The sequence below is a fragment of the Orycteropus afer genome, unplaced genomic scaffold, assembly GCF_000298275.1.
Source record: "Orycteropus afer afer isolate SDZICR_OR568_19922 unplaced genomic scaffold, OryAfe1.0 scaffold00130, whole genome shotgun sequence".
Taxonomy (NCBI): Eukaryota; Metazoa; Chordata; class Mammalia; order Tubulidentata; family Orycteropodidae; genus Orycteropus; species Orycteropus afer.
Window position 1 is genome coordinate 7,778,081 of NW_006921717.1, and position 7,019 is coordinate 7,785,099.

Sequence of the window (7,019 nt, forward strand, 5' to 3'; positions counted from 1 at the left end):
TGGGTCAGTCCAAGTTGGAGACAAGGAGCCCGCGCAGGGGGCGCCCGAGCCGGAGCCGGGCGTTGTTGGGCGCTCCGCCCCTCGGAGCCCGAGTTCTGCAGCGGGCACCCGTGCCAGGCACACCCTCTGCGCAGCCCTGGAGGAGCAGGAGCGAGGGGGACGAGTGGCGCGGGCTGTGATGAGCGCTGGCAGAGCGGGCGACAGTCTGGAGTCGGTGGGTTCCGGCTCCAGTCCTTACACACACCGAGGCCACAACTCGGAATTTCTCCGGGCTTCGGTTGCCCCCTCTCATAAGGGATCTCGTGTAGCCGACCCTGGAAAACAGGTTCAATGGATCGCATGGGCAGCGTGCCATGTCTGCAGACTCAGTTGGGCGGGAAGGAGAGACGTTTCCGCCCGGCCACCGCTCCCCATTGTATCCAGACCGGGTCTGGTGGGAGGAGCAGGGCTTGACCGCAGCGAGCCCTGCCCCTTCTGGGCTTGGGTCCCTGGGGGTCCCCGCAGTCCCAGGCGGAGTTGTCCAGTGCTACAGGCCCCCATTAACTAGGCCACCGCTGGGGGTGGGCGGTGGCGTCTGGAAGCTGCCAGGCTTGGGTCTCGGAGGGAGATGGCCGCGAAGACCAGAGCTTTGAACAAACCACAGAAGGTTTCCGCAGTATCAAAAAAGCCCTTTAGAGACTAAGCGTAGGGGGGAGGGGCGCTGGTGCAAGAGCCGCTGCTTGCTTCCCATCCGCTGAAGTTCAAAAGCCTTTGGTCAAAGAACCTTTAAATACCTTGAAAGACAGGTGAAGCCGGTTCGTGAGCTCCAGGAGGGACTGAAACGCTCGTCTGGGCTGCTGGGCAGGCTGGCTCCAGGCACAGCTAGTGCTGGTGGAGGGGTCACAGACAGAAGAATGGGGGAGACAGACCTCCAGTCCACCTCCCTCGTGTCCCAGCCGTAAGGAGTCAGATAGGACAGAGAATGTGGCTCAGAGTATCACAGCTGGACTGGCCCTTATCTGGGCCAGGGATTTGTATCTGGAGCCTGTAGGACCACCAGCCAGTTATGCCCAAAATGTCGTGTCTGTGTTTGTATATGCGTTTTTCTGGGAAGGAGAGGTCAGTGGGGTTCATTAGATTCCCAAAGGGATCTGAGACCACATCGAGGTTGCAAACCAACATCCTGGTAAACTGAATCTCAGAAGAATCACGTGACTCACCCCAGGTCACTCAGCTTGTCATCAGCAGAGGTGCTTGTACAGTGTCTCCTGAGAAGGGGGACCCCAGACCCCATCACTCTCGGTCCATCTCAGGGTCTCAGAGTTGTCCCAGACTGAGTAGAGGATGGCTCAGAGCAAAGGCCTAAGGCAAGATTCTGACCAAGCAGGTGTTGATCAGTGCCTAAGGCATTTGACTGCTAACCAGAAGGTTGGCGGTTCAAACCCACCAGCCACTTTGCAGAAGGAAGACTGGATAATCTACTTCCATAAAGATTTACCACCTTGGAAATCCAAAGGGGGTTGTTATGAGTTGGAATCGATTTGATGGCAGTGAGTTTGGTTTTTTGGTCTTCTGGAGTAGGGAGAAGTAGTTTGAGGGGCTGAGCCAAAGGCATGAGGGTATCTGGATGACCTTGGAGAGATAGAGAGAGACTCAGGGCCAGAATCTGAATGGGGAGGGGGTGTAGGAAGACAGTATGTGGGAAGACGAGTCGGGGTGGGGCAAAGGTTTCTGGCACAAGAAGGTTCCTGTCCCTGCAACATGGCCTAGGAGACCCCTCAGAATTTGGATTGGGGGTCTGGGGCTCTGGAAGCCTGGAAGGTCAGCCTGAGGCAGGGCCCTTGGTGTCTGAGGTCACCCTCAGGGAGGCAGCAGAGACCCCAGCCTTTTCCATCTCCCCAGCGCACGCTCTTATTTCCATGAGGTGCATTGACCCTACTTTAGGGATGAGAAAACTTCAGCTCAGAGATGTCAAGCAACCAGATCAAAGCCAAACAGCTAGAGTGTGACAGAGACAGGACTACAGTTCAAGTCCAGTGTTTTTCCCTTGATGCCATCCCCTTTCTCTTTAGGACAAGGCCCTCAGAGCAGAGTCCGGCAGAGGCGTAGCAAGTGTAGACCCAGAGTAGACTGGGTGGACTGGGTCTGGAGAGCTGTTGTTGGGTGATGTCTAGTCAATTCTGACTCATGTGACCCTATAAGACAGAGTAGAACTGCCCTGCAGGGTTTCCTAGGCTGTAATTTCATGGAAACAGATCGACAGTTCGGTGGGTTCGAGTTGCCAACTTTTCAGTTAGCAGCTGAGAGCTTTACCATTTGCGCCACCACGGCTCCTCATCCTGATTCTGTCTCTCTTCTGACGAGGTGGGCACAGAGATGGCTGCAGCTGCCTTCCAGGAGTTGGCTGCCATGTCCTCTCCAGAGAGATGATGTCTGTTTTTAACTCGTTACCTGTCTTTGCCCTGTCTCTAGACTCTTGCGCTCTGAAGAGGAGGAAGGGGGAAATTGGGGAGCAGACAGCTGCAGGGACGGGTGGCACCACCAGCAGGCTCTGCTGCCCTTCACAGCCACCTTCTAGCTGTTCTCTGGGTCTGCCCCGTCTGGATCAGGCGAATGCTCCGCCCGAGGCTCGTGCCACATGGACAGGGCTGAGGAGCGAGGTATATTCTGTCACGTGAGTTGCACAAACAGCTTTGTCAGCATTTTTATTAATAATTCAACCCATGGCTGAGGGGGAGGGGGAGGGGGGACAAGAGCCCTGGGGAGGCAGCAGCAGGAGACCATGCCAGGCACAAAGGCCAGAGGGGAACTCAGGAGCCCTGCCTCCCAGCTGTGGCCTAGCAACAGAGCCAGGTGGCCTCTGGGGCCCTGCTTGGGAGTATGCAAGCCAGGCATCTGCTCCTGAGGGACAGGACGTCCTTCCCCACTTTGCATCCCTCCCTGAAGCCGACCCAGGACACCTGGGCCTTGACGATAGCACCAGATCGGAAACAGGCCTGAGGGGTCCATGACATGAGCCATGGCTGCCCTTGGGGAACCAGGTGCTGCCAGCGTTTCCTGCCACGTCATGGAACCCAGGACACGGGGGCCAACACAGCGTCATGGAAGGAGAGGGCCTCTCTGGGCCCCTTCCATCGGGAGTGGGAAGGGGCTAGTCAGGGCACCAGAGGCCCAGGCCCAGCGAGGGGCAGCACCTGAGGGCAGGACAGGGACAACTCATTCCCTCTGATCTCTTTCCTCACAGGATCTGCTCACTCCAAAGGCTCCATTCCCTGCCGGTGCCCAGTCCTTGGTGAGGAACTCACAGTTGACTTGGCTCTCAGGGATGCTCCAGTTAGAAAAAGTAGCCTTCAAATGCAGCAAGATGGCTCGAGGTTGGACACCCAGAAGAACTTCCCTGGCAGGCAAAACAGGATGAGGAATATGTGATGTCTCCATTAAGCCCCAAAACCAAACCCACAGCCCTAGAGTCAATTCCAGCTCCTAGTGACTCTCCCTACAAGGCACAGCAGAACTGCCCCATTGGGTCCAAGGCTACAAATCTTTATGGAAAGCAGACTGCCTCATCTTTCTCCTACAGAGCAGCTGGTAGGTTTGAACCACTGACCTTTTGGTTAGCAGTTGAATGCTTTAACCACTGTGCCATCAGAACCACATACATCTATGTTGTTGTTGTTATGTGCTGTCGAGTCAGACCCAACTCATAGCGACCCTTCCTTGGGTTTCCGAGGCAGTATCACTACGGAAGTAGATTGCCCCGTCTTCCTTCCAAGGAGTGGTTGGTGGGTTTGAATCGCCAGCCTTCTGGTTAGCAGTCAAGTGCCTTAGGCACTACGCTACCAGAGCTCCCACATACATCTATAGTCTTTCCTTTTTGCTAAGAGGAATGAATAATTTCTTTAATAATAATCAACATAAAACAACCCAAAGTCGATTGCTGTGAGGTGGAGGCAGGGGTGGAGCACTCAGTATGCAAGGTAAGCATGTGCTTACTGATGTGGTAAAACCCACGTGCAATTGTTCACTACACATTAGTAAGTAAGCTCAAGCACACCCGTGTTTACCCTGCTTACTAGGTAATCAGACACTGGGTGGAGGTATATCTGAGCTCCACCCTCCAACCTTTTTACCAATTCTGACACTAACCGTCCTTCCCACAGCACTCCTTACTTCTCTGCTGGGTTCAAAAATTCATTGCAATGGCCACACATTCACAGAGCATACCCACGTTTACAGGGTTTATTAGGGAAGTAACAGGTTACAGTTCAGGATCAGGATCAACAGAAACAACTCAGAAGGCAGTCCGTCAATCAGGACAGCTTCCAAGCGAGACTGCTCCCAGCTTCTTCCCGGCCTCTGCTGTCTGCTCCGACTTGGGCAAGTGCTACAAGTGCATCAGGTGCCCAGAGGCACCTCACTCTGCCAGGGAGTACTTGCCTGAGCGTGTTCAGCTCTGCCACCTGTGGGTCGGGAGCCTACTGGAGCTGCCTCGCTCTCTGTGGGAAGCCACCACGGCTGTCTTGCGCCCGTCCCCTGGTTCCCGCCCCTCATGCCACCTCACACCCTAGTGCCATGTCCACTGTTACAGTTCTCCTGTCTCCTGTGTCTAGGAAGTCCTCAGTGCAGAGGACAAGCTCCACTCTACCTTCTTCTCCCCAGTGGTAGTGAGGTCCCCCCCACCCCGACTCTCTGTGGGATTGGTCCTTTTAAGACTAGCATGATGGTAACACTAACCAATCCCCTTGGTAGGCCACAGTCACCTAGTTTGCATGGTAATTGACCAATCCCTGTGAAAGAGTTTAACATACCTTATTTGCATAATAAACTGTTCTATCCCTTTGGAAGACTGTGGCCTAGCAAAACATTTTGACAGAACTACAAGCCCAGGGCCAGATAAACTATATTTAAAGATAAACCTAGTACTGCCTTGTACAAGGACTCTGAATCCCCCAGACAAAGTGACTGAGGCTGAGACAAGGTGTCTTCAAAGCCTTTCCTGTGTCGATAATTCAGACAGGAAGGAAAAACCACCCAAGGTTCCCAGTCCCCTGGAGCCTCAGTTTCCACAATTACATACCATGGGATTTGTCTAGTATGTCTGAGGCCCCACCTAGCTCCAGCATCCTGGAACAATCCTGGGTACCTGCTGGGAGTGGATGACACTGGAATTCTTACTGAAGGCACGGGCTGTAAGCTCTTGGGTGGGAGCAAGCACTGGGTCTTCTCTCGAATCCCAGTTGGTAAAAGGTTGGGGGTCCACCAAGCATTCTACTCCCAGTTCTCTCACCAGCTTCCTGGGCCGTGAGCTCTGGGGCCTTTTGTTCCCAGGGTCATCCTTCCTCATCTGTCATCTGAAAGGTGTCCTCTTCTCAACCTGAAAATGTCTGTGATTCTAGATGCTTCCTAAAGTCCTGTGGAGTTGCACCGATGGGGAATTCTGGCTGTACCTGGATGGGGAAGCTGGGTACCCAGTGGCGATGGGCGTGGGGATGAGGGGGCAGGGGGCAGCCTGCCTGGTTTGTTCTTTTATGGGGCAACGGGAAGGGCAGCTGGGGCAGGAGAAGAAGCGCACCTGTGGACCCTGGAGGGCCAGCTGAGTGGCTTATTTTTCTGGGGTCTTCAAATCCAAAAGAGGAGTGTGGATCACTCCACTCCTGAGTGTGTGGAACAGAATGACGTTTGACCTGGGGGTGAGGGCTAGGATTTCTAGCCTGAGGAATTGTGGGCTGGAACCTACAGATGCCTTTTCTTTTTCCGTTTCTAATTAGAACAGTCAACCCCAGGAAATCTGTTCTGCACCGGAACACTCCTCATGAAGGTTGGCTTGGGGAATTTCCTTATCTGTTTCTCAAGCGGAAAAGCGGTGGGTGGAGGTGAATATGTGTGTGAGGGTGCATGTGTGTGTGTGAGAGAGAGAGGCTCTGTGTGAGTTCAAGGGGGAGGGGGCCTGTGGGGGTGTGTGCCAGGGGAGAGTTGAGGCGAGGTCTCTCCCTGTGGGTGCTGGCTGCCTGCGGCGCTGTGGGAAGGTGGATGTGTGACTGAGTGTGTGCTGTGCAGTATAAAGTCAGTTACGTGGATTTCTCAGGCTGGGAGTATCCTTGACTCTGGAAAACCTGATGCCTGAGGACAAAACTGAGAAGGGTACTCACAGGTGGTGAGGGGAGCAGGATACTGCTGAAGAGATTTTGCCCTCCTGCCCACCCCTCCTGTGCAGGGGCAGGGACAGAACCTATACCTTGTGAAGCTTGTGTCTGTGCCTGCGTGTAGGAGGTGTGTTTGTGTGCCTGCGGGAGTGGGGAATAAGTGATAATGTATGTTGGTGTGTGCAGGGAGGACTCTGTCCCTGAAAACCTCCCAGTGTTTCAGATCCAAGCCTTGGGAGGAGAGTCCCTTCTCTTCCCCCTCAGAATTCTGTAAAGAACTGGGCTTCTCCCGATCTGGCCTGGGCAGCAGAGGGGCTGACAAGAGCCCCAGAGTTGAAAGGGCAATGATGGATTTCCTTCCTGGCAGCTGAAAGGTGGAAGACAAGGAAGAGATAGGGGCTGGTGGAGAAGAGGCTGCGAGAACGACATGAGCAAGGGCTGAAAGGGCTGAAGTGGGGAGGGTCACTAGGCCTAGTCCTCTACCGAGGGCAGAGAACCTAGGGATTTCGGTTCCAGCTGTGTGTGAGCTCCGGTGATGGCCAAAGAGTGGCGAATCCAGATTCCACGCTGGCAATCACTCCACTCCAGATCTTCCCACATACCAGCTCACCTTCCCCGGCCCGCCGCCTTGTCGGGTCCTGAGCTGACGCCCTCTAGACGCCATCAAGTGGAAAACCCGGCTTGGATTTTCACACCATTTGGAGTGGAGTCAAAGGGCACCTCGAAGGAGGTGCCCGGCTCGGCGGTCCTGCCCGGCGCGGGGCTGCTGCCATCAGTGGCGTATGGGCCGGGCTGGTCGCGCACTGTGCTTGGATCCTTAGGCTCGAGAAGCCCAGAGTTGGGCTCCGTGACGCTCCCCGCAGGGGTTGCGGGCTCGTGGGGCGCGGGGCGGCGGCT